The 27,842-nt window shown below is 42.0% G+C and overlaps 3 protein-coding genes, 2 long non-coding RNA genes, 1 pseudogene and 1 gene segment (V, D, J or C); 3 read left to right on the forward strand and 4 right to left on the reverse strand.

The window, feature by feature from the left end:
- Window positions 1–27,842, reverse strand: part of LOC122868479 — a 253,183-nt gene that overhangs the window by 208,932 nt on the left and 16,409 nt on the right.
- The window catches only part of LOC122868505, a 249,715-nt gene that overhangs the window by 193,363 nt on the left and 28,510 nt on the right, over window positions 1–27,842 (reverse strand).
- Window positions 1–27,842, forward strand: part of LOC122868482 — a gene marked incomplete at its 5' end in the record, with an annotated part of 296,170 nt that overhangs the window by 169,478 nt on the left and 98,850 nt on the right.
- Window positions 1–27,842, forward strand: part of LOC122868508 (immunoglobulin mu heavy chain-like) — a 193,920-nt gene that overhangs the window by 74,572 nt on the left and 91,506 nt on the right.
- LOC122868486 lies at window positions 786–4,683 on the reverse strand (annotated as a pseudogene).
- LOC122868517 lies at window positions 4,758–9,235 on the reverse strand. Its single transcript, XR_006376133.1, has 3 exons — window positions 9,074–9,235; window positions 8,723–8,869; window positions 4,758–5,094 (listed from the first exon to the last, which is right to left on the reverse strand). It is a non-coding gene; the product is annotated as an uncharacterized LOC122868517 (long non-coding RNA).
- On the forward strand, window positions 11,897–14,772 carry LOC122868513. 2 transcript variants are annotated; one of them, XR_006376129.1, is made up of 5 exons: window positions 11,897–12,059; window positions 13,235–13,873; window positions 13,968–14,148; window positions 14,285–14,499; window positions 14,599–14,772. It is a non-coding gene; the product is annotated as an uncharacterized LOC122868513 (long non-coding RNA). The 2 variants fall into 2 exon arrangements; XR_006376128.1 differs by lacking the exon at window positions 11,897–12,059 and having other exon boundaries at window positions 13,140–13,873.

Genomic DNA, 27,842 nt, shown 5'->3' on the forward strand with positions numbered 1-27,842 from the left:
AGAAAATCACTAACTTTCACATTCATATCTCTGGTCTTTTCTTCTCCTGCACATTCTTGTCTGTGCAGATGGGAAGAAACTGTCGCACCCACAGAAAAACTATGCAAAGATGAGTCGGTCAATTGTCTCTCCTTCATGTGGCATTTTTATTGTTTACATCCCTGGGCTTTATTTTCTAACTTGTGCCGTACTTGGTCAAACTATTTACTTATTTTCAGTGAATATATAAATCCTGTCTTATATCTTGTACAGTCTTTAGTCCTTAGTATAACTGAAATGCAGAAAAAGCTTGCATGTTTACCTTGACCAGGCTGAATATCATGCTATAGAAGAGAGAGGATATGAAGAGGAATATGAAGGAGGAGGTTGTGGACCACAGACTGCTGAACTCATCCTCTTCAATAGCATCCTCTGTGCAGCTCAGAGCAAAACCCAGTTTTGACTCTGGAGGAAAATCTAAGAGGAGGAAGGTATAGGTGGTTAGATGAGAGGTGTGTGTGTGTGTGTGTGTGTGTGTGTGTGTGTGTGTGTGTGTGTGTGTGTGTGTGTGTGTGTGTGTGTGTGTTACAATGCTTTTATATTAAGATAACATTTAGACGTCTTTGTCTCTCTTGAATAGTGCTCATAAACTGGAATCGAGCATTATCCACTCTTTGATCACACGTTGTGTGTGGACGTTTCTCCAGTTGAACAGTGGAACAGTACAGTATACTACTGTGACTTCGTGCTTGCTTTTCAGTTTGTTTTTAAATATTGAAGTCATTCATGAACATGTAACAAAAGTGTCTCCATGCAACATTTATTTGAAACAGTCAGCACACTTCTCAAGCTGTTAGACAATGTGACAAAGACAGATTGGAACACAATATGATGACAAACAAAACTAAATTGACATGTTGACTGTTATTTTTACAATCACAAAGACTGATGACATCACAGAGTGCACAGGTTCCCGTGGCAGAGAGTACACACACAGATAGAGCAACACATCAGCACACAATACCACGTTTAAAGCTGAATCTACTATTTTCTACATTCAATCGAGTTACCATGGGACCTAGACACTCCTCGGGGTTCCATGGAGTCATTGCTGCCAGCAGGCCAGACGTGGCAGTTGAACATGTTGTACTTGTCCCACTTTTCCTTGGTGGTGGTGTAAACACTTGTAACTGAGTAGCCTTGTTGGGTCTTCTGTGGGGGGAAGTTAATGCCATCAGTATAGATGTTGGTATTTTCTTCTGACCAGGCGATGTAGTAATCCTGCAGCACAGGACTGGAGACCAGACACACCAGAGTGACCTCAGCTCCTTTGTTGATGTCCTCCTCTGGGAGGACGTGGACTGTCACTATTGGCTCACGCCCATCTGAAAGAAACACCAGCGAGGTTCATATATAAGCTTTATGTTTGCTATACATAGATTATGACATGTTTGTGTGTAAGTTGGCTGCCTCCCCAGACTTACAGATTACTGTTCTACCAGTGAGTCTCCATCCCTCAGTAACATACCTCCTTTGTGGACAGTCAGATCTTGAATAACTGGAGTCATATCGTCTCTAATGGCAGAACAGCGCACTTTGTTGACTCTCTGCCACTCAGTGCGACTACGAGTCATCGTGCTGGTTTTGATGCGCTGACCATCAACAGACTCTCTTGTTTCAGTAATGTTGTCGGTCACATCTTGTCCATCAATTTGCCAAGTGACTTTAATTTCATTTACAATGGCCTCGTCCTGTCCAGTAATGATACACTCCAACTCTGCCTGATTGTTGCTGAAAATTCCTTTGGGACTTGGTTGGTTCAGTGTCACTGTGATAGGAGCTACACAAAAGAGATCAACAGAGAAAACCATTTCTTAACATCTGGACGTTCAGTGCAACAGTAAAAACACAGCAGTATTATTAATGACTGTAGTAGCCCTGTACCTTTTGAGGCCTTCTTTGTATATGTTGTTTCTCGGTGCGTCACCTCACATGTGTAAACAGCTTTACTGTCCCAGTCTGTGTTCTTGACCTTCAGGACGCTGACAGCTGAATATACGCCTCCGATTATTTGGGGCGCCCAGTTAGTGAAGCCAGTTACAGAGTTTGCATTCTTTTTCCATTTGACTTCAGGGCCTGAGTGTCTTCACTTGGCACCGATACCAAAGTCACTTTTGGAGGAAATGAGGCCTCTAAGCAAGAAAGAGCAGAAATAGAGATACTCGTTTTAATTGACATCATTCTTTAATCATTCATTTTATAATTCTGACAACAGAATGTAAAATACCAGACAGATGAGGATAAACATGAGAAACAGAAATTATTACTGAACATTGCAAAATAAAAACAACATGAACAAAGTGATGCATGTGGACTCAGGCATAAGAGAGCCATGATAGTAAGTTAAAATTCACATACTTTCCACTTTCACAGTGTTGGGGCCTCCAGGGTGAGTCACAGAACAATTTATAGACTTAAATGAATCCCAGTAAGATTTGGATACTTGGACCAAACTGACTCCTGTATATTTGTTGTTTTTCTCAGCTGGAGGATAATTCACAGAAGTCAGGGCGGTCCCACTGGCATTGGTCCACTGGAAAGTAAGACTCTTTGGGTAGAAGTCGCGTGCAAGACAACCAACAGTGATTTTATCTGCAGGCCCAGAGTTGCACTGAACCAAAGGGAACAGAGTCGGTGATGCAGCTGTTACTGTTCCTGGGAAAGTATTAAATCATGTAAATACCAATAAAGGTCAATTAAAGAACACAGATAAAACATAAAATTATCTTTACCCTTTCCCAGCAGCAACGGCATGTTTATCTAAATCATCTTAGAAATAAATACTTTATGGTTTACTTAATGATGCTTAATAAGTGAATGGTAATATAATGGCTAGTGGAAAAATCCTCCACAGGACAGCAGCACACCGACTGTGACTGTTGCCTGTTTGCATGATGAAACTAAAGAGAGAGATATCTGCTCAAAACATCATTTTAATGAATATTACATTTTAATAAATAATGTCCTATTGATTATTTTTGTTTCTGATCAGCACACAGATAAACAGACTGAATCGGAGTTCAATGGCACTAATATTTAAAACTGCACTCTTTGTGAAATATAATGAATCAATTTAAAACATGTTTGCCATGTCGGTCCTCTGGAAAGAACTCTTTGGGTGGAAGTCGTGTGCAAGACAACCAGCAGTGACTTTATCTCCCAGAGTTGCACTGAACCAAAGGGAACAGAGTCGGTCTTTAAAGTTTAAAATCATATAAATACAAATATCACAGCTAATCAATTGCTCATGTAAAAGCTAATGATTGGGAGTGACCCAAAGTGTTCAATGTTAAATATATAATCATACAAATAACTACAATAATATAACTATTCTAACTGAACTATATATTATTTATTTTTTAATTATTGCAACTTATTTTTATAATGTCTTATTCATTTATTTAATACAGAAAATAAGGTCTAAAATAAACATCACTGTAAATATGAAAACGTCTCATTGTAGGAGGATTTGAGAATTTCTCAAACTGGAAAATAAATCAGTCTTCACTATTTTGCAGGAGCAAAATCAGATTTTAATAGTAACTAATAGAGGAATAAATATTGATTAAGTAATCATGTTAATATAATGAGTTACAGAAATCATCAACAAGTTATCACACTAAAAACTATGACTGTCGACAGTTTAAAATAAAGATGAAGACAATAAAAAAGTATTTTTACTTATTTGTTTTTTGTTTGTTTATGGGTTCAGCAAATAAACAGAGTAGAGCTGAGCGTGTTAAAACCACGGCTTCCACCAACATTCAAAACCAAAACCACTGCACTGTTTTGTGGAATCAAGACCTTATAACAGTAATAATAATTATTAATATATTGTATTATTTTTGCTCTTTTTTGTTTAACAGTAAATCTAAAAACCTAAGAAGGTTGTTGGGAAGAATTACAGATCACTTGATGTGAAATGATTCCTTTATACTTAAATGATGAACAATTGAACCTGCAGTGCAAATGTATACAGTCCTTTAAAAGTCAGTCGTCCCTGTGGTATTTCAAAAGAAACGATATATTATATATACTTCAAACTATATAAAAATATACTTTATGTCTTTGTTCAGTGTTCAGTTGTTTAATTGAAACACATACTGACCCTGTATTTAAACACACAAATAAAATATATATTCCTATGTTCATATTTACGGTAACTTCTTAACAAAATAAAATGCAGGTATGGTCCTGCAGGGTATAGAATTAATATCCGCAGTAATAAAATGTATTGAATAATAATGTGAATAAAAAGATGCAGACATTCATCAGCAGCAATTCCAATCCAGCTGAATACATTTTAAGATCAACTCAAACCACCTCCTGCGTTAAGTGATAATGCCAAACAAGAACTTCTTCAAATGCTTTCTAAGAAACAGCTGCGTTAAAAACATCTGTCTGCTCTGTTTTCTAGTTTGTCCAACATCAGTATGAACCTAAATAACACCATGAGCTAAACTTCTCGACCACCAATAATCACATTTATAAAAAGAAAAATAAACTAGTCAGTAAATATATTATTTAAATGTATCTTACCTGAAGATACTGTGACTTCAGTCCCACGACCCCAGTAGTCGAAAGCATCACAGTGCTGCATCTCCACTCACTGCTTGTACAAAAACCTCACGTTCCAGAAAAATGTGTTAAAAGCTCATTAAGTGTATGAAATACACAGAAATCCTGGTCAGTTTTATATCTTGGTGTTGTCCTGTGAGCACACGTTTTGTGTTGATTCTTAATCAGTTCTTTGAGTAAAGATTTACTGGAAGATGACATTTACATCTCTGCACTAACTGTGACTTTAAACTACTAATTAACTGACTTTTAACTACAAAGCTGCTTATTAAAAATGATAAACACAGTAGTTACCTCATATTCCAATGAGAAATATTTTGTCCTGTCCTTTTTTTCCATCACAAGAAAGGGAGAGTGTCAGATTACTGCTCTTAGGTTTTTGTATGGATCTATATCACCGTGTCCCCCAGCCCATCACAGTGAAAAACCCTAATACAAAAACCACACACTGTTTCCTGCACTGGAGAGTCAGGGGACCTGTGTTGTCAGCAGGGAGAATAAAACAAAACTTAAATTCCAAACAACAAAACTATATTTAAGGTTTTAAGTTGGTGAATTTACATTATACTTATTTTATAATCAGTTTATTATTGTTTAATTTATAATCTGTCATTATCTGTCATTAATATACCATGACATGGTTTATGTATATATTTTAATCTGAAGAATTGAAATTAATAATTACTCATATATACATATATAAATGATTTACTTTTAATATATTGATACAACACCAGCCCACTAAATGGTGGTTACCATCCTTTGTTCAGACCATAATGTTGGAAAAAACTGTAGCATCATAATCTTTAAAAAAGCCTATATTGGTTTAAAAAAAAATACAAGAACATTCTCATTTTAAAGTAGTTTTAATTGTTTTTTAAAGATATTTAAGAAATACTAAGCTTTTAAACGCTCAGCGTGTTGAGGGACTTGAACACATCCATCCATCCATTTCCATCCATTTTCTTCCGCTTATCCGGGGCCGGGTCGCGGGGGCAGCAGTCTAAGCAGGGACTCCCAGACTTCCTTCGCTCCAGACACTTCCTCCAGCTCCTCCGGGGATCCCGAGGCGCTCCCAGGCCAGCCGAGAGACATAGTCCCTCCAGCGTGTCCTGGGTCTTCCCGGGCCGCCTCGGTGGGACATGCCCAGAACACCTCCCGAGGGAGGCGCCCAGGAGGCATCCGGATCAGATGCCCTAGCCACCTCAGCTGGCTCCTCTCGACGTGGAGGAGCAGCGGCTCTACTCGAGCTCCCCGTGTGACTGAGCTCCTCACCCTATCTCTAAGGGAGCGCCCAGCCACTCGGGCGGAGGAAGCCCATTTCGCCGCTTGTATCCGCGATCTTGTCCTTTCGGTCACTACCCAGAGCTCATGACCATAGGTGAGGGCAGGAGCGTGATTGACCGGGTAAATCGAGAGCTTTGTCTTTCGACTCAGCTCCTTCTTCACCACAACGGTCCGATACAGCGCCCGCATCACTGCAGACGCTGTACCGATCCGCCTGTCAATCTCACGCCCATCCGTCCCTCACTCGTGAACAAGACCCCGAGATACTTGAACTCCTCCACTTGAGGCAAGGACTCCCACCTACCCGAAGAGAGCAAACCACCTTTTTCCGGTCAAGAACCATGGCCTCAGATTTGGAAGAGCTGATTCTCATCCCAGCTGCTTCACACTCGGCTGCAAACCGTCCCCAGTGCATGCTGCAGGTCCTGGTTTGAAGAAGCCATCAGAACGACATCATCTGCAAACAGCAGAGATGAGATCCTGTGGTTCCCAAACCGACACCCTCCGGCCCCTGACTGCGCCTAGAAATTCTGTCCATATAAATTATGAACAGAACCGGTGACAAAGGGCAGCCCTGGCGGAGTCCAACATGCACCGGGAACAGGTCTGACTTACTGCCGGCAATGCGAACACAGCTCCTGTTCCGGTTATACAGGGACCGGACAGCCCTTAGCAAAGGGCCCCGGACCCCATACTCCCAGAGCACTCCCCACAAAGCGCCCGGGCACACGGTCGAATGCCTTCTCCAGATCCACAAAGCACATGTGGACTGGTTGGGCAACTCCCATGAACCCTCGAGCACCCGATGGAGAGTATAGAGCTGGTCCAGTGTTCCACGACCGGGACGAAACCACTCTGCTCCTCCTGAATCCGAGGTTCGACTATCGGACGAATTCTCCTCTCCAGTACCCTGGAGTAGACCTTACCGGGAGGCTGAGAAGTGTGATCCTCTGTGATTGGAACACACCCTCCGGTCCCCTTCTTATACAGAGGGACCACCACCCCGGTCTGCCAGTCCAGAGGCGCTGTCCCAGACCGCCACGCGATGTTGCAGAGACGTGTCAGCCAAGACAGTCCCACAACATCCAGAGACTTAAGATACTCAGGACGGATCTCATCCACCCCTGAAGCCTTGCCACCAAGGAGCTTGCCAACAACCTCAGTGACTTCGGCCAGGGTGATGGATGAGTCCGCCTCCGGGTCCCCAGCCTCCGCTTCTCTTCGGAAGACGTGACAGCGGGATTGAGGAGATCCTCAAAGTATTCCTTCCACCGTCCGACAACATCCCCAGTCGAGGTCAACAGCTCTCCACCCGCACCGTACACGGTGTTGGTGAAGCACTGCTTCCCCTCCTGAGCCGTCGGACGGTTTGCCAGAATTTCTTTGAGGCCGACCGATAGTCCTCCTCCATGGCCTCTCGAACCTCTCCCAATCCTGAGTTTTTGCCTCTGTGACCGCACGGGCTGCAGCACGCTTAGCCTGCCGGTACCTGTCAGCTGCCTCGGGAGTCCCACGAGCCAACAAGGCCCGATAGGACTCCTTCTTCAGCCTGACGGCATCCCTTACTTCCGGCGCCCACCACCGGGTTCGGGATTGCCGCCGCGACAGGCACCAGAAACCTTGCGACCACAGCTACGAGCCGCCATCGACAATGGAGGTGGAAAACATGGTCCACTCGGACTCAATGTCCCCAGCCTCCCGGGATCTGGGAGAAGCTCTCCCGGAGGTGTGAGTTGTAGACCCTGCTGACAGCGGGCTCCGCCAGACGCTCCCAGCAGACCCTCTCACGATACGCTTGGGCCTGCCAAGTCTGTCCGGCTTCCTCTCCTGCCAGCGGATCCAACTCACCACCAGGTGGTGATCGGTTGACAGCTCCGCCCCTCTTCACCCGAGTGTCCAAGACACGCCGCCGGAGGTCAGATGATACGACAACAAAGTCGATCATCGACCTCCCGCCTAGGGTGTCCTGGTGCCACGTGCACTGATGGACACCCTTGTGCTTGAACATGGTGTTAGTTATGGACAAACTGCAACTAGCACAGAAGTCCAACAACTGAACACCACTTGGGTTCAGATCAGGGGCCGTTCCTTCCGATTACCCTCTCCAGGTGGCACTGTCGCTGCTCACGTGGGCGCTGAAGTCCCCAGTAGAACAACGGAGTCCCCGGCGGTGCACTGTCTAGTACCCCTCCCAGGGACCCCAAGAAGGCCTGGTACTCTGCACTGCCGCTCGCCCATAGGCCGCCACAACAGTGAGAGACCTGTCCCCACCCGAAGGCGGAGGGACGCGACCCTCTCGCTCACCGGGTAAACTCCAACACGTGACGGCTGAGCTGTGGGGCTATGAGCAGGCCCACACCAGCCCGCCGCCTCCCCCGCAGGCAACGCCAGAGAAATGGAGCGCCCAGCCCCTCTCGAGGAGACGGGTTCCAGAGCCCAGGCTGTGCGTGGAGGCGAGGCCGACTATATCTAGCCGGTAACGCTCAACCTCCCGCACAAGCTCAGGCTCCTTCCCCCCCAGCGAAGTGACATTCCATGTCCCTAGAGCCAGTTTCTGTGTCCGGAGATCTGGTCGCCGGTGCAGAGAGATCTGGGCGGCAGCCGAAGGACTTGAACACATTGAAATGAAAACAAACAATCAATAATATAGCGAATGACATTTAAGGGGCAATAAGATTTGGCCAGAATTTTATTTTAAAACATTCACAAAATGAACTAACCTCATCAACAGAATGTGAAGAAGTAACAGTTCTGACGTTATGTCAATGATGTCAGTGTATTGTGTTGCAGAGATATCTACTGAAATTAGCATGCTAACCTGCTAGCCCCGGCCCGTCCTGTGTTGTAATACCACTTGTGCCTCAAGAGGCGATAGTCCGACAGTACAGCTCAGGTAGTTCTAGCTGGGAGATGTGTGCCAGCAGCGAGTTTGCTACATTACACAAGCTCTCTTAGCTTTTTTAGTCTAATAAATAAAAAAATAAACTCACAAAATGTCATCAAAGGAAATATTCTTACACCTATTTTCCTTATTAAACAGAAAAATACAACCGTCACCTTCTGAATTCACATTTTTCTCTTTCAACGAACTAAGAGCAGCTTAATCGCCTTGTTAACTCATCGTAAAACACACTTCATTCAAACTCGAGAGAAACAAAATAAAACTCACCAAAATCTTCTTGGTTAGTCTTTAAACTGTTCCAACAATCCCCAACTCTGGTTTGGTGGAATTAAATCTTTAATCCACCGCGTTAGATGTGAAACATATATTCTGGCTCTACGCGCTGTCGCTGCCTCTCTGATGCACGACCCCCCTTTCAGTCCTCTTCCATCCTGGTTGAGCCGCTGTAAATCATCTCGTATTGTAATTGTATTCCCTGTCGTCAAACTGGCCTCTGTCGGTCCCGGTCTGGCTGTGTTCACTGGGAGTCTGCTGATCCCGGTTCCGTTGCCCGTTCTGCTGCCCATTCTTGACTGAGTCAGCTTATAGGACCGCTATGTTAGCTGCTAACTAATTAATGTTGTCATAAAATTGATAAATACAAACTGAAATATGAAAGCAATGATGAATGTTTAAATTTGATTGGAGCTTTGTGTAATATGGTCTTTTTGGCAGCCATCAGCAGATATGAGGGGTCAAGAAAGACTAAGATAATTCTTTGTTATTGTTCTTACAGATCAAGTGCTGCTCAGCCTCATAACAGGAGATGATCAACCTGATGGTGTGTAAACTCCACTCTTTGTTTCAGTTTAGGACAAGCTGTGAGAGAAGCATAGTGTGGGGAAATGCATCAGATATTCTGAATTAGGGGGTGTTTTAAAAACAGCTTGTATAAAGTGGTTTTACAACACTTTTTATCAGTGACTGTCACAGTCACATCTGCAGTGGTTTGTGTACAGCTCTGTGGCTTCCTGTGTCACTGTGGCTTTCGAGCACAATAATAAACAGCAGAGTCTTCAGTCGTCAGGCTGTTCACCTGCAGATACACCTGGTCCATGTTGTTGTCTCTGGAAATGGTGAAGTGATTCTGGACTGACGTGGAATAAGCTTTAGTGCTTTCACTGGGAGCAGAAATGTGGGCAACCCACTCCAGTTCTTTTCCTTCAGCTTGTCTGATCCAGCTGATAGCAGCATCATCATCTGATATTCCTGCATAAGTACAGGTCAGTTTGTGGGATTCTCCATGCCGCTTCACCACTGCTTCAGACTTGGCCAGAGTCTGACTGCAAACACCTGGGGAGAAAAGCAGTCTGATCAGAGCAGAGCCAATCAGAAACCTTGACATAGAAAAAGAAGCAGAAGTGTGTGTTCACCAGAAATGGATGATCATCAGAAACATTAAACATGTAGCTAAAGTCATTCTGAAAATGTGTTGCATGTCTGGTCAGTGGTTTGGTCTCTCTTCCTCAGTTTGCAGTGAGATAAATAAAGATGGAAGAGATCAAGATTTGCATTGGCTCCACCTCACAGTGCTGAAAAATAAGAAGAGTAAAATTGATATTTATCAACTGAAGGGATTTGATCTATTTACTCAGAAGGTATTTTTGTTGATTATATTAAGATATTAATTACAGGAGTGTTCTGCCGAATATTTGCTTATTATATGTGTTTTTAAATTGAGGTTTCAGGGCTGGTTGGATGAGACACACAAAATAAACTGAAAACTGGGTGGATCCAGCATTTGGTGCCTGATTCCGAGCACACAGCTTGTAACAGTATAAGCAACATATGATCCATTTCTTACATGAATTAATGGCACACAGCTCAACTGAACTGAGTATTGTGATGAATCTTTCAGCCATTTTATGGCCAGAAGTGAGGAGTCGTATCAGGATTCAGTCAATCTTCCAAACCGCTTGTCTTTTTCATGGTCACAGGGTGGAGCTTTTCTCAGCGCACACTGAACAAAACAGGTCGAAACACATGTACAGACAAACACGTGAGCACACATGAGCACTTGAAAAAGTTATAGTAGCCATTTTACCTAAATTGCATTTGTGTTGACAGGGTGAGGAAACCATCACTGACACTCTGAGGACGGATGGAAATATTAATTGTAAGTGTGTTAGTGGTTTCCTTACTGCCATTACATCCATGCATGTTCCATGTAAGGCCATTACTGGGATCAGTATTAAAAACGCAGTCAGTCCTTGTCTGCCCTCTAGAGTTTTAAAGAGGGGACTGCAACTCATTTCTATTTCAAGTAAATGTAACTCACAGGTGAATCCTTAAAGATCCCCTCCACTTTAAAATGTGTTTTTCTTATGTTTAAGTTCCCTAAAATGTCAGACCTTGACTTTACTGACTTGTGTCTGTGCAAAGTTTGTCACTACTGCATGATCTCATTCCAAAGTCCTGTAAGCAAAGAAATGCTGATCATCATCCATCAAACTTGAAAATATTAAACATTAAGCAAAATATTTGTACTTTATAATTGCAGAATTGATTTACCATGAAGAACAACTACAAATAATAAACTTCAGGCAATTCTATTTTCCATTCTATAGTAAACTCTGCAGTTCAGTGATTTCTGATCAAAGTCAGTTGTTCTGCCTCAGATGATATGACAGTTGCTGTTGGTGTGTTTTTAAAGAAGGAAGAGTTTGCAGATTTGAAAAGGGAAGATAGATGTACTTTAAATGCTGCCTGTGTTGTGAGTATTTTAGGAACGGGAGGACATGTAGTAAGATATTGAATCCCTGGAAACAAGGCATTTTACTGTAAACAGGCTACTACATATTTTCAAAATGTAAAAAATATATAAATTGCAGGAACATTTGTACATGGATCCCACTGCATGAAACTGAAAATAGGTTTACATCTTTTCAAAACATTACTCTACAGGAACATTGTATGCTGTACTGCTTTTAACATTAATAACCACACCATTCTTCTCTTCGCCTTGAATCCTCCCTTAACATCACCTGCAGTGCCCTCTCCTGCCCGCAGGAGAAGTCGAGTCCACAGTCAAAGTCTACATTGACCGTAGACAGTTACACGTTCTTATTGGTCTAGAGTCTGACTGTAGACTCCCAATTGGATCGTAGGAGTCGACTGAAGACTACCAATCAGAAGTCAATATGTGTGGCAGCAACAGCAGGGACCTGTCACCGGAGTGAATGACCTGCCGCCGCAGTAACCTACAGTGTTTTTGGTAATACTGAAATAATACATTCTTTATAACATTCAAAGTTTATACTGCCCAGTTGTCTTTTGGTCATTCGGTAAGGCTGAACGTTGTGTTAACGTTGGTAAGATAAGATAAACTTTATTGATCCCCACCAGCGAAATTCGCTAACATTAAGGTTAGCAGCTCAAGAGTCAAAAAAAGAGGGAAAAGAGTGATAAATAAGAAATAATAAAAACTATATACACTATACACCTTTCATTTATACAGATATGACCATGATTGGATAGTTGCACATTAACGTTAGCTAGCTGAGAGTTCTGTTGACAGGTAAGGTTAGTCTAACTTTATGCTAAGGTAACTGTTAGCGCCTCTCAGAACAATCGACGGACCTGCTGTTGGTGAGAACGTACAGTAGAATCTGCTCTGCCTACTCGAGTTCTATTATCACATCCATTCTATCTTGTGTTACCCATACTGTTCACGCGACAGTATGGACCGGGTCTAAGACTGCACCCGACATGAACGGATTTACTGTAGGTTACATTAAACATGCTGCCCTGATGATGGTATAGCATCTTACTAATAATTTATTATAATAAGTGTAAATTATACCACTCAGAATTATTATCATTATATATATGTATATATATTTAGATATAAAACAAATGTTTGTCATTGTCAACCTTTGCAATCCCAGTTTGGGGGGGGGGCAGTCATATACTCCAGTCATATACTCCCGAAATATGTTATGTAAGTTATTTTGAGTGGAATAATTTTCCTTTTTTGGAAGACAATATTGCTATGTTATTACTCTCTATACTGTAACGTTAAGCCTACTTCTGCACCTTGACCACCCCTGTTATCTGGGATAATAAAGTTTACCTTGACCTATACGTTCCAAAAACAACCCATCACTCATTAATAAATAGGTAATTAACTCATATTCAGTGTTTCAGAGGTCAGGGAGACTGTATTTCTGAGGTTTTGCACCATTCATTTTTTACCATTTTTCCCTGCTGTCAAAATACACCCACTAGCCCAAAATACCATGGCCTATATCATCCAAGACAGGAGAATATAACAGCTACAGTGGTTTCTCTCAGTATGTTTTTTGCCTCCAAAGTTATCTGTAAGTTATCATTATCACAACTGCAGTGATATTAATGATGACGGTACTAAGTTGATGTATATGATTCCAGTGTACTTGACAAGCACAGATCAGAGGTGACAAACCGACATAGAAAGGGAGAGATGGTGAACCAGTGGGTGAAATACTACCTCACAGAATATGCAGAGAGCTTCCCACAAGTCTCCAGTCTCCTTGAGGCCAACATCGACAGGTGTATCTACTGTCAGAGAGGGTCTGAGGTTTACACCTTTCAGGAGATGTGGGAACTCTACAGCCAGTACCACACCCAAAAGGACAGGCCAGAGCAATTCAGTGATGAGCAGAGGGTGACAATACAGAAGGCATACAGTTCTGTGAGGGGTTGATTGCACACACCAGTGACCCACATCACAAGTGTGCAGATGAAGAGGTTCAAGAAATATATTTATGACAAGGAGCAAGTAAGTGTTCATTTGATCATGTATTTGTTATGGAACAGGAAGAGCAGAATAGCATAGTAAATGAAAATTGTTCAAATTACTAATATTTTGAGCACTTTGGCTAAATGTGTTTGTTTGCTTTTGGTCATTTAAAACCGCTACGTCATGAAACCCAGATAGTTACATTACATTTGTTGTCCAGCAACCGCAGGCAAGCACCTCCAAGTGTGGTCCTTCATCATGGCCAGGTGATGACGCTGAACTGGTAGCTGCAAGCCAGACTGTGGAAGGTAAGTGAGATACAGAGTTAATAGATATCAAACCTTTTTTTTTTTTTTAAATAATGTATAATACAAAACTACTTTATTTGGTAAATTCTCGCAGTCAGACTAGCAGTCAGTCTCTGGATTCCCAGTGCCGGGGTTTCCGACCCACAGACAAGACCAAGCAGCCCGAGCCCGCTGTCCACCCCAAGCAGCCTGTGTCCACAAGCCAGCCCACAGAGTCCCCGTCCACAACCAAGGGTCATGATTATCCCATGGAAGCACCTCTGAGTGACTCCCCTGTAAGTGATATTCACATCATATGCAAACACTGTAAATGAGAACAATTTGGTTTACATATTTTTTAAACTGGTGTTCTGTCTTAACATTATGTATATAATAACGAAATGTTTTGGGTGTGTGTTATGTGTGTTGCAGGTGGAGCTAGAGGGTTGGGTGCGTCTGTGGGAAAACCCCAGTGGCATCCCATCTGCTGACATTTCATGGCTCAAAGAGGACACAGAAAGAGGGCTGTTCACCCCTGTTCAAATCTACAAGGACGACACTGGTCTGTATAAGAGGTGACGGGTGATGGAATCAGACCACATGTGGTTTTACCCACCAGAACCTCACAGATGAATATTTATTAATATGTACGTAAACATGCAAGAAAAAAAGAGCACAGAAAGACATAGGCTACGCTGCTATTGGTCTTTATTTGCTTAGATTTTTTTTCCCCATGTGTACTTTAGGTACGTCACATCTGTGATGTGTCCAGCTGGTACACAGTGCTCACTGAGGTCCTGTGCTGCGGACATTGTACAAAGGCAGCCAGGAGCTGAGAAGGTGGTACAGTGGGTCGGTGGCTTGCGTGTGATCCCGCTATTTTATCACAACTTAGCGAGGCTCATCAAGCTATGTTCCCTGCCATCCTCACCAGCAAGTGAGTATTCTGAACATAATGTCTGCATTTAACAAACTTGAAAATAGTAACTCAAATCAAGCTCAACATATTGATTGGGACTCTCCTGACAGGCGTGGTGTTGATTGGAATGCTGTGCGCCGGACCGAAGGGAACCGTAATGACCTGTACACCACACTCCTCATGACTGTAGCGAAACCCGGAGGGATTGTCTCTGCATTTAGAAACACATTCCAGGCTCCACCTCCTCAAAGAGAGCTTCTCTCTGCAGGGCTCCTGTGCCACCGCCTTCCTGCTGGCCAGCAATGTGCAGGATTACCGGAGCCTACATTTGTTTTAATCTGAACACAATAATTATTATTTCCCCCCCCCAGGACGGTTAGGCATATTGAATAAATCAGGCACAGTTCACCTGTTTCAACAAACTCACTTCTCTCATGTCATGTGTTCCATTGCACCATACACACTGATAAAAATAAGTAATCTGAATAAGAAAGTAATCCGATTACAAAATTAGTTAGATTACAAAGTAATCACATTACAAAGTAATCAGATTACCAAAGTAGCTCAAATACAGATTCCTTTAAAAAAAAAAAAGTATTATAAAAGTATTCAGATTACAATTTTTTTATACTTGTCAAGAAGTATGGTTTGCCACTTGGTTACACCAGTGGTGGAAGAAGTACTCAGATCATTTACTTGAGAAAAAGTAGCAATAGTACAATGTAAAAATACTCAAATATAAGTAGTCCTGCACTCAACAATTGACTGAAGTTGTATTATAAGCAAAATGTAGTTAAAGTATCAAAAGTAAAAGTATTCAAAATGCAGACTGGTCCCTTTCAGAAGTATATATTATTATACATATGATTATTGGCATTTATGCATTAACTTTTAAGTAGTATTGTTGCAGCTGGTTCTACCTACTTTATATAGTGTTGGGCATTTTCATCTTAAACAATGCATCATATCTTATAAGGTAACTTTATGTTCTGTATGTATACAAATATAAATTTTTGTATGATCAGCTTTAATCTGTGAAGTTACTATAGCTGCCAATAAATGTAGTGAAGTAAAAACTACAGTATTTCCACTCAAATGTAGTGAAGTAGAAGCATATAGTGGTAGAGAAAGTACGCATAACTTTGACCTAAGTAAAAGTAGCAATACCGCCCTGTAAAAATACAAGTCGACGTCCTACATTCAAGATTTAATTTAAATAAAAGTACAAAAGTAACTAGAAGAGTGCACTCAGTAGAGTGCAGATCTCCGCCAGGCCTGGTATCACCAAATGGCGTATGAATAACATGCCAATGTCTTAAGTAATTTCACGTGTTATCACAATGCCTCTTTTGCTTTTCGCGTGTCATTTCACGCCATTTAGTCTCTACTGACATTTACTGCCCAGAGACAGCGTGTCATTTTACGTGCGAATGTCATGTAAAAAAATAATAATAAAAATAAAACAAAGACATTTTGGAAAAGCAGAACAGCAGAAGAGGATTAGTGGGTGACATCACAGGTCATGAGACACACTCTAAGCAGCGCAGTGCACACCCATTAGAAACTCAGAAAAGGACTGAAAAAAGCATAAAACTCAAACTGTGGTAATTCAAAAACTCAAAATGATGTAAACTGTAAAAAGCTGACTACAAGTTTAGTAGTTCAAAGTCTTGTGCTTTGTTTAACGTTTGTAGCTGAAAGTATGCAATAGTAGAACTTATTAGAAGTTATTACAAATGACAAAAGTTATCTGATTATAAAGGTATTAAGATCACATTACAGTAGTTAGATTAAGTAGCAGTAATTAGACTACATTACAAAAATGTGATTACATTAAAGAAATTTAAACAATAACTACAAATGTGGAATGTGTCAGTCAGTAACATCAGTTATGTAGATGGGAATGGGTGAGCATGATGCAGTGTAAGGTGCTGCTGCAGGCGGGTTCCTCTGGTACCTTCAAGTACACATAGGACGACACAGTAAGTAGTACACCACACCCGCATATCAGCAGGTTTATCAAGAGACCAAGAGACCTTTGTTGGTGCAGGATGTTTAATCTGTTTATGTGGAGCGGATCCCTGTTTCATGTCATCAGGAGACTGAAGAGCGATTCAGAAAGCTGCTGAGAGCAACTTTTACTAAGGACCTGAGAGAGCTCCTGAGCTAAAAAAAAAAGGGGGGTGGGGTTTACCCTGTTGCTATGGCGGACATCATGTTTCATAATTAATTTACTCACTGTGTTGACAGTGATGGGATGACAGGTGACCGGTCTGTTTCAGTGAATGTGAAATAATATATCCACGTAACATTAAATTAAATTAATTGCCTGAAAAACCTTGAAGCCCAAATGCATTGCACCGCTCTGCTGAAAACCTGGAAGCTATAAAACTGGCAGAATGGGGAAGCTGAACTGCATTACCCAGAGAAGCTAAGAGCTGAAATACATTGCTAGAAAAGCTGGAAGTTGAAGTGAATTGCCTGTAAAGGCTGATAGAAGAAATGCTTTGTATTAATATCAGACAGATGAACTGCATTGCTAAATCCTTTGGAACAAAAAAGCCTGGGCCTAAAGACCTGAGAGCTGAAATGTGTTGCCTGAAAAGAAGGGGACTGAACAAGATTGAACTGGAAAAGCTGAAACACGAAATGCATTGATCAGGAGCATGTTCATATAAAGAAAATGTTTGATGAATGAAGAAAGTGAACAAATCAAGTTGAAGTTCAAGCACTTCAGGGATGGAACGTACAAATGGCTTGTAAATTTGTATGTGACCTAAAGTTTACTGAAAGGTACTTTCAATTGAAGTGTAAGCTCTGAAAAGAGTTGGTGTTGTTTACACCGCTGGCACAGGAGCTTTGGTGCATTGGTAGAACCAAAGATGCTGTATAATCAAATGTCTCTGGTAGAACTGCTAAGGAATGAAGTTACCGAACGAGGAAGTGACAATTGACTATTGCATTTTCACAACCACTACCCAGCTCAACAATGTGCTTGAAAATCGCTTTATTGTCATCTCATCATGTTACACCATCCACCAGTGTTTTGAAGATATTTTTGATTGTGGACATTTCACCTTTCTAATGATCTTCTGATGCAGCCAAGTTCACTCTGTGATCAATCAATCATTTGTACTGTCTCAGTGTTCTGCCACAAGTTGCTGATGGTGTGTTTATGAGAGGAAGAGTTTGCATAGACCTCCTCTCCAGGTATGAAAAAGGAACATGTGACACAGATACATTTCCATAAGTAGAGTATCAATCTTTAACTCATGGTGTCAAAGTTTAAAACTTTTTTAACCTTGACTAAATTACAAAAGGGAAGTCCTATTTGTGTATTTGTGAAGAGATAGAGCTCTTGTTTAATTTAGCTTTGTCAGATGTTATTTTCTACCGCGATGCATAGAAACAGGACAAATGTTTACCCATCTTTTCTGGGCAATACACACAAAAACATGGCATGTGCATGTGAATGGATGTAAATAATAAGAGGTTTCTGCAGCTGGTTTGAGGTTTGGAGTTTTACATTAAAGACCTTTAATGGTTTCAGTGTTTGAAGATATTTGAAGCCACAAAAACAAACAGAGAAACTTGCAGCCTCTAGAGAGCTGCTCAGATATTGAAATCCATATAAATAAAAATAAAAAACTGGTTTCTTTAGGTAAGAAGAAAACTACATTAATGGAAAACTAGGGATGCTAAGTATCCACTGACATGCCGGTCAAATATACAGGACACATCTGCTGTTGTTGAGTACATACAAGACAGTTAAGACATCTGTATGAGTTTGAAACCCCACAACATGTGCAGTCCCTGCAGGTAGGACTGCAGAATGAAAGAAAAAAAGAAGTAGCTCTCATGTCACTGTATGCAAACTAAAGCTTATCATCAGTGTTCAGACTTGTGAATGCAGGTTAGATATTTAGCAAAACCATTTAACAGTGCAAGTGCTGTTAAAAGTTTAGTGAGTGTCATCTTTGGGGAATGGATTTTATGAAGCTCTGAAGATCTGTTGCTGAAAAGGAGACATGTGTTGATTTAGTGACACAATTTGTACATTTATAAAATATAAATATATGTTTAGAATGGGGTGCACGGTGGCAGAGCGGCTAAAGCTCCTGCCTCCCAATAAGGAGATCGTGGGTTCGTGGGTTCGATTCCCGGACCAGACCAAGTGGAGTGGAGTCTGCATGTCCTCCCCGTGTTACCGTGGGTTCTCTCCGGGCCAAAGTCACTGGGATAGGCTCCAGTCACCCGCGACCCCTAACGGGACCAAGCGGTAGAAAATGGATGGATGGATGTTTAGAAATGATCCTTAATCAGGAAACCCAATTAAAATATCATTGGTTCCAAACGGGGTGTGAAGAAATTAGATCTTTTCTTACAACTACCTGAACTGAAGATGTGTGAGGGGCTCTGATGAGTCCTGTAGGATTTTGTACAGCTGCTCAACCAACTCCAGTCACTGTGAGTCTCAAGCACAATAATAAACAGCAGAATCTTCAGTCTTCAGACTGTTCATCTGCAGATACAGCTGCTGTCTGCTGTCGTCTCTGGAGATGGTAAACCGGCCTTGGACTGACTGAGAGTAGAATTTTCTGTCATTATCATATTCAATCCAGGAAACCCACTCCAGTCCTTTTCCAGGAGCCTGTCTGACCCAGCTCATATGGTAGCTGCTTAATGTGAATCCAGAGTCAGATAAGTAGAGGTGGAAGACATCTGAGTTTTGCATTGACTCCTCCTCACAGAGACGAGAGAACCGGATTGGACTTGAATCTCACTTCTTGTTTGATGAAACTAGAAGTAATGTTTACTGACCAGGAAGTGTCCATCTGAATTTGTACATTTACAAATGTTCTCACGTGCTGAAATTGAATAACTTGTTTATCAACATTTCACTACAATAATTTAAGCATAATTTATGTCATCTGATTGATTATATTTAAATAATAGATTTATGTAAATAAATTGCATGTCAGACAAACTTTGAAGGTAATTTCAGAAAAGTTAACACAAAGTAATTCCATTATTTGTTTCATTTCTTGTTAGATGAAGAGCTTTTTAAAAGGCAGTTCTGAGCTGAAATAATGCTGTCATTAATTCACATGAATATTGTGAGTCAGACAGAGAAGACACTTTTTGGAAAATGCCTCCACTGTATATTTAATATTATTGTTGCCTTATTATATTCAGCCATGTGGTATTCCTTTCACTTTTCCATCACTTCCAATCCACTCCAGTCCTTTCCCTGCAGGCTGTCTGATCCAAGCTGTCCAGTAGCTGCTAACAGAATAAGAGACCTGACAGGTGATGGTCAGATGTTGACCTGGCTGCACAGTCACAGAGGCTGGCTGTGTCAGCTGTTCACACTTCACACCTGTGGAGGAAAACATGTTGAATATTGAATCAGTGTAATAATGTTGAACAGTGAGTGTGCTGTGATCATACTGTCAGTGTCTCTGCCTCAGTGAGACTCACAGGATCCAGCAGCAGCAGCAGAGATACAGAGAACAAGGTTGGTATCGAAGGTGATCTGATGGGAGCTTCTCTTCTTGCTGTCACTGAGAGCATGATATCAAGTCTTTATGGCAGACTGTGAGGAAGTTCACTGTGCATAGAGAAGGACACTGACAGGCTATAAAAGAAGGATGGACTGTCCTTTCACAAGTAATCTCAGAATTGTATTATTATATTGTATTTATATTGTATTATAGTTTATATAATTACTCTAATCTGGTGATACATGAATTACTAAAAATAGCCACCTTTACTGTCAGGCATTCAGAGTTACCATCTATAATTTGTGTAATTAACTTCATCTTACTTGTCTCAGTCCTGCTGTCTTTACTGCAGGTTCTTTGAACTAAGTTTCTAATAAAACAAGAGACCTGGCAGGTGATGGCTGGAATCTGACCTTGATCGACTGTCAGGGATGATGTTAAATCAGCTTTTTATATTTTACACCTGTGGATGTTAGGGTTAGTGATACTGGAATTATACTCACAGCAACCAGTCCGAAACTGTCAAACAAAAGCTTTTTTAAGATTAAATGGATAAGGGATAAAATGGTCTTGGTCTTCCTTAATTAAGCGTGCCCTAAAAGCATAGATTTAACTGTTTTCTCCCTCCTGGATGAGGCCTATTTTTTATGTCTTTATATCTTTAACACCTGTTTTTTTCATTCATTTTGTGTTTAATTTGTGTCGTTTTTGCAATTTATTTCAGCAACTATAATGTCTTTTCATAGTTGAAATAGGCTACAACAGAAAATGCTTCACACCAGCCTTACAAAATAACAGAAATATTATTAACCAGTAAATCTTGGTAGAAAAGCATACGTTGGTAAAAAAAAAAAAAAAAAAATAAAAAAGAGGAAGTCAGGAACCACAACCTCAGCTGATTTAGATTTCAGATCTCTTGCTGCCCTCTGTTGGTGATTGTAAAAATAAGTTGTTTGAGGTTTTTGTAAAGCTTCTCCGCTTACAATAAACAGTGTGTGTTTCTAGCACAGTAATACACAGCAGAGTCTTCTGGCTTTAGGTTGGAGAGTCTCAGATACACCATGCTGTTGCTATTATCCCTGCTGATTTCTATACGCCCTTGCACACTGCTTGCATATATTGTTTTACTTGCATCATAGTAAATAAGCCCCATCCACTCCAGTGCTTTTCCTGCAGGCTGTCTGATCCAGTGCATTCCATACTGACTAAAATCAAATCCAGTTCCCCTGCAAGAAAGACTGAGGGCTTCTTGAGGCTTTTTCAACACTGAAGTGGAGGGAATGGACTCCAGAGCCTGGCCATTCAAACCTGCCAAAGAACCAGAAGTAAAAAGAGATGAGTGAGAACAAGAATAAAAGCCAAAACATTGCATTTTTTGATCGGTATTGCAGCATGAAGCAACTTACAGGGCAGACAGAGCGCTGTCAGCAGAACAGACAGTTTGTGCATCATCTTGAGACTAAAGATGTCAACTCAGCTGCTTCACACTGAGCAGGGCAGAAGTATACCCTCTGAAAACTCTGGATTTGCATTGGGATTTTGCAAGGGAGGGGCTAACATATTTGTATAATACATTTTATATATTTCATATACATATCCAAGATAAATTTCACATGGAATTCCATGTGTTTTTACAGCATCAGTTAACATGGTCTCACTTGCTACAATACTATGTGCTTTTTATTTTCAACTGCTAAAATAATTTACTTATATTAATGCCTGAAAATTCTGTCCGTCCATGCAATTAAATTTATATCTGTCTATGCCTTTTTTTTTTTTTCAACTGTTGGAACCTTTTTACAATGCCTCTTCATTTGTTCCTGTTTCAACAAGCTCAGGAGTGTTTGGAAAAGAATTTGTATCAGAAAGGAGACATGTGGTGGTGGACAAAAACAAAATACCTCAATCAATCCAGCAATCCCACTTTGATCTTACTACGTTATTTGTATAATCATTCAGTATATAACCAACACCTCTCAAAAGAAATGAAATGTTTTTGATCTTTACAATATTTAAAATTAAAATGTCAGGCATTCATATTTTTTCCACCCCTACAGTAACTCTGACAATCTTCCTTTTTAGAAAGCCTATTCAGCGCTTCAGTCTTTGAATATGACTCGAAGTGAAATGCTACTTTCATTAACTTTTTTTTTCAAAAGGTCTGTAACTTACATAGCAAGAGAAATAAGATTTTATTTTATTTGGTGAATTCGATCTGTCTCTATGTAGTGTACATAGGCCTATATGGACAGGATCAATGCTGTTATGTAAGAACATATGAAAAGTGATTTCATGGCATTATCTGGCATTCTGCTCATGATGTCATATAATGCCAATCCTGTTTGTAAACACTACAGACAGAAAAATACAGATATCTTAGTTACAACAAGATTGGGCAAGCAAGGCAGTTTTGTTTTTATAGCCTATGTGTGGTATTTATTCAGTTTGGGAAATCCCACGATCTCTAGATAGCATTAGCTCAAGTTGGCTGGCTGACTCAACAGACACTAGAAATCGTCTCTGTTGCTAGGTCGTTACTAAGGGTCGACCTACTTGCTGTAGTAGTAAATTAGGTTTCATTACATAGGATTCTACTGACATAGATGATTGTTTTCCAGTTATTAGTCAGACCCCATGTGTTTCCAGGGAAACGGAAAAACTCTTATTTACTTATTTTGAGATTGAATTGCCCCACAATATAAATACGTGTTTAGTGTGTCTTTTATTTTGTTGGTGAGCCTCTGTCCTGACCGCATCACTGTCGTACCAATAATGACGTTAAAGCACACCATCTTGTGTAATATATATATATGTGTGTATGTATAGCTTATGAATTACAACAATTTCACAACTATCTCAAGTCCTGCCATAAAAAAATGTTAACTAGTTCAAATAATGCATTTCTGTTTTTACTATAAATTGTTTTTTTTTTTACACCTAAATGTATTTTTGAGGTCAATTTGATGAGTGCTAGTGGAGGATTTGGCTTTCTTTTAATGTCCTTAAAATGTATCTTATATTAGTGGATAATAAAAACACATAAACATATATCAGCATTGCAATACAAATACAGGCAAATTTAATGTCCCCAGTGGTGGTGGTAAATAGAGGAAGTAGTTTTTGTATGACTCTCCTATTATTGTCTCTCGCTGTGTCTCTTCGGGCACAGTAATACACTGCTGTGTCCTCGGTCTTCAGACTGTTCATCTGTAGATAGACTTTACTGCTGGAGTCGTCTCTGGAGATGGTGAATCTGCCCTGAACTGAGTGGGAGTAATAGATAGGAGTACTAGCTGTGTGTATAAGCGCAATCCACTCCAGTCCTTTTCCAGGAGCCTGTCTGATCCAGTTCCAAACTGAGCTTCCAAAGCTAAATCCAGATGTTGTGCAGGCGAGTCTGTGGGATTCTCCAGGTTTTCTAACTGCCGGTTCAGACTCCGTTATGGTCTGACCTTCAGCACCAGTCAAAACAAACAGAGCAACCACCAAGAGTGTTAGCTTTCTGTAAGCCATGTTCACAGCGTGCTTCTGTTTTCAAATCCATGAATCTTCTATAAATATGATGAAAACTGGATCCCTGTGAGAATTTGTTTACATTAAGCTCCTCCTACATCACATTCTGCTTTTAAAGTCAAATTCAAGGGCATGAACGCAGCATGACACAAATCAAACAGCATTTAAACAATCTGACAACTAGCAAACAGTGATTTAAGACATCTGTACCTCCACGACTGCAAAGAACTCCTGAGGAAATTTAGAAAAATGTGATTATCTTCTTTTGTATGCTTTCGTTAAAGGATCCAGCAGATTTGTTCTTCTAAAATTTGACCTAGTAAGTTACATAATGGCTGCACTTATGTTGACTTTTTTCGTATTGTTAAGATTTAAAACAGTAAAATTCAGAGATTCTAAAACCATGAAAAAAGTGTCATTATTTTAAGTGTAAGATTTATTGTTTGTTTTTATTTTATTTTCTTACTGCAAACACGAGAGAAGTGAAAGCAAGATAATCTAAATGAATACTTGAGTTTGCTGCCGCTGGTTGAAGGCCTGGAGTTTTTTTTGACTTTTAAAGGTTTCAGTATTCAGATTGTGGCAGTTTGAAGACACAGACATACAGAGAAACTTGGAGCCTCAAGAGGAAAACAGCTGCTCAGGAACTGAAACCTGTGGGACAAAATGCAAATAACTAAATCCTTTAGATGTAAACTATCATAGTTCATGCATTTATAAGTTACTTTTTGTAATAATCAACACATTTGACCTTCAACTCTCTGTGGTTGTGTCAAAAATAATAAACAGTCTTAATCAAATGTCATGCAGTGTGATTTATAGTTTGTTGTTTTGGTTTGTTATATTGTTGTTATTATGGCAAAATAAAAAAAAAATAAAAATTGTATGAAGGCACAGCTTTCTTCCTGCCCATGGAGAGATGTAGCTAAATTTTCTTTATATTCAGATACAGATAACTTTATTACCTGTTTGTAACAAACTGTTAATATTCTCTCCACATCTTTTCTAGACATTTCTCTGAAATGAGAAGGAGAAAATGATTATTTGATTACTATTTTATTATACTTTCTTCAAACATGAAAAAAACCTCTTTTTATAAAGTATTTTCTCCAGACACAATATATGTAGGATTCAAGTAGATTCACTTTGTTTGTATCTGTTAAACTTGAATATGCTGTCATCACTCCACTTCTCCTCCACTTTATAGATCACTGCTGTCTTCTCTCAGAAATGGTTTGAATCAAACTACAGTCTGTGATGGAAAGAGTGAAATGTTCTTACTCTTCAGCTGGTTTGTATTATAGAGCAATATGAGTCTGTTTCAGAGTTATTTTCTCATGAAATGTAACTTTAAAGCCAGTCACACATCAGTGGTGCTCAAATGTCTGTGTGTTGTATCATTTTGAATGACTTGACCTGAGGACATGAATCATGTGAGACAGTGCAGGGTCTGTTTTTTTTTACAGCCCAGTGAGGATGAGAAAAGACCAGAAAATGTTTCTGTATGCCCCTGGTAGGGTCACTGCAGAGAAATTCTGCAACATTATTTTTGGGGTGGGTGCCCGACACTCTAATATTATGACTCACTTTAGATTCCACATAATTTACAGATTTTACTGTTTTTTTTATTTCTCTGGCGTTGCCGGGCGGGGAGGCGGGGCGGGCTGGTGTGGGCCTGCTCATAGCCCCACAGCTCAGCCGTCACGTGTTGGAGTTTACCCGGTGAGCGAGAGGGTCGCGTCCCTCCGCCTCCGGGTGGGGACAGGTCTCTCACTGTTGTGGCGGCCTATGGGCCGAACAGCAGTGCAGAGTACCAGGCCTTCTTGGAGTCCCTGGGAGGGGTACTAGACAGTGCACCACCCGGGACTCCGTTGTTCTACTGGGGACTTCAACGCCCACGTGGGCAACGACAGTGACACCTGGAGAGGGGTAATCGGAAGGAACGGCCCCCTGATCTGAACCCGAGCGGTGTTCAGTTGTTGGACTTCTGTGCTGAGTTACAGTTTGTCCATAACTAACACCATGTTCAAGCACAAGGGTGTCCATCAGTGCACGTGGCACCAGGACACCCCTAGGCCGGAGGTCGATGATCGACTTTGTTGTCGTATCATCTGACCTCCGCCGCGTGTCTTGGACACTCGGGTGAAGAGAGAGGCGGAGCTGTCAACCGATCACCACCTGGTGGTGAGTTGGATCCGCTGGCGGGGAGGAAGCCGGACAGACTTGGCAGGCCCAAGCGTATCGTGGAGGGTCTGCTGGGAACGTCTGGCGGAGCCCTCTGTCAGCAGGGTCTACAACTCACACCTCCGGGAGAGCTTCTCCCAGATCCCGGGAGGTTGGGGACATTGAGTCCGAGTGGACCATGTTTTCCACCTCCATTGTCGATCATGCGCGGCTCGTAGCTGTGGTCGCAAGGTCTCTGGTGCCTGTCGCGGCGGCAATCCCCGAACACGGTGGTGGGCGCCGGAAGTAAGGGATGCCGTCAGGCTGAAGAAGGAGTCCTATCGGGCCTTGTTGGCTCGTGGGACTCCCGAGGCAGCTGACAGGTACCGGCAGGCTAAGCGTGCTGCAGCCCGTGCGGTCACAGAGGCAAAAACTCAGGACTGGGAGAGGTTCGGAGGCCATGGAGGAGGACTATCGGTCGGCCTCAAAGAAATTCTGGCAAACCGTCCGACGGCTCAGGAGGGGGAAGCAGTGCTTCACCAACACCTTGTACGGTGCGGGTGGAGAGCTGTTGACCTCGACTGGGGATGTTGTCGGACGGTGGAAGGAATACTTTGAGGATCTCCTCAATCCCGCTGTCACGTCTTCCGAAGAGGAAGCGGAGGCTGGGGACCCGGAGGCGGACTCATCCATCACCCTGGCCGAAGTCACTGAGGTTGTTGGCAAGCTCCTTGGTGGCAAGGCTCCGGGGTGGATGAGATCCGTCCTGAGTATCTTAAGTCTCTGGATGTTGTGGGACTGTCTTGGCTGACACGTCTCTGCAACATCGCGTGGCGGTCTGGGACGGTGCCTCTGGACTGGCAGACCGGGGTGGTGGTCCTCTGTATAAGAAGGGGACCGGAGGGTGTGTTCCAATCACAGAGGGATCACACTTCTCAGCCTCCCGGTAAGGTCTATTCCAGGGTACTGGAGAGGAGAATTCGTCCGATAGTCGAACCTCGGATCCAGGAGGAGCAGAGTGGTTTTCGTCCCCGGTCGTGGAACACTGGACCAGCTCTATACTCTCCATCGGGTGCTCGAGGGTTCATGGGAGTTTGCCCAACCAGTCCACATGTGCTTTGTGGATCTGGAGAAGGCGATTCGACCGTGTGCCCCGGGCGCTTTGTGAGGAGTGCTCTGGGAGTATGGGGTCCGGGGCCCTTTGCTAAGGGCTGTCCGGTCCCTGTATAACCGAGCAGGAGCTGTGTTCGCATTGCCGGCAGTAAGTCAGACCTGTTCCCGGTGCATGTTGGACTCCGCCAGGGCTGCCCTTTGTCACCGGTTCTGTTCATAATTTATATGGACAGAATTTCTAGGCGCAGTCAGGGGCCGGAGGGTGTCCGGTTTGGGAACCACAGGATCTCATCTCTGCTGTTTGCAGATGATGTCGTTCTGATGGCTTCTTCAAACCAGGACCTGCAGCATGCACTGGGACGGTTTGCAGCCGAGTGTGAAGCAGCTGGGATGAGAATCAGCTCTTCCAAATCTGAGGCCATGGTTCTTGACCGGAAAAAGGTGGTTTGCTCTCTTCGCGTGGGTGGGGAGTCCTTGCCCCAAGTGGAGGAGTTTAAGTATCTCGGGTCTTGTTCACGAGTGAGGGACGGATGGAGCGTGAGATTGACAGGCGGATCGGTGCAGCGTCTGCAGTGATGCGGGCGCTGTATCGGACCGTTGTGGTAAAGAAGGAGCTGAGTCGAAAGACAAAGCTCTCGATTTACCGGTCAATCTACGCTCCTGTCCTCACCTATGGTCATGAGCTTTGGGTAGTGACCGAAAGGACAAGATCGCGGATACAAGCGGCCGAAATGGGCTTCCTCCGCCGAGTGGCTGGGCGCTCCCTTAGAGATAGGGT

This window comes from Siniperca chuatsi, linkage group LG21, assembly GCF_020085105.1.
Source record: "Siniperca chuatsi isolate FFG_IHB_CAS linkage group LG21, ASM2008510v1, whole genome shotgun sequence".
Lineage (NCBI taxonomy): Eukaryota > Metazoa > Chordata > Actinopteri > Centrarchiformes > Sinipercidae > Siniperca > Siniperca chuatsi.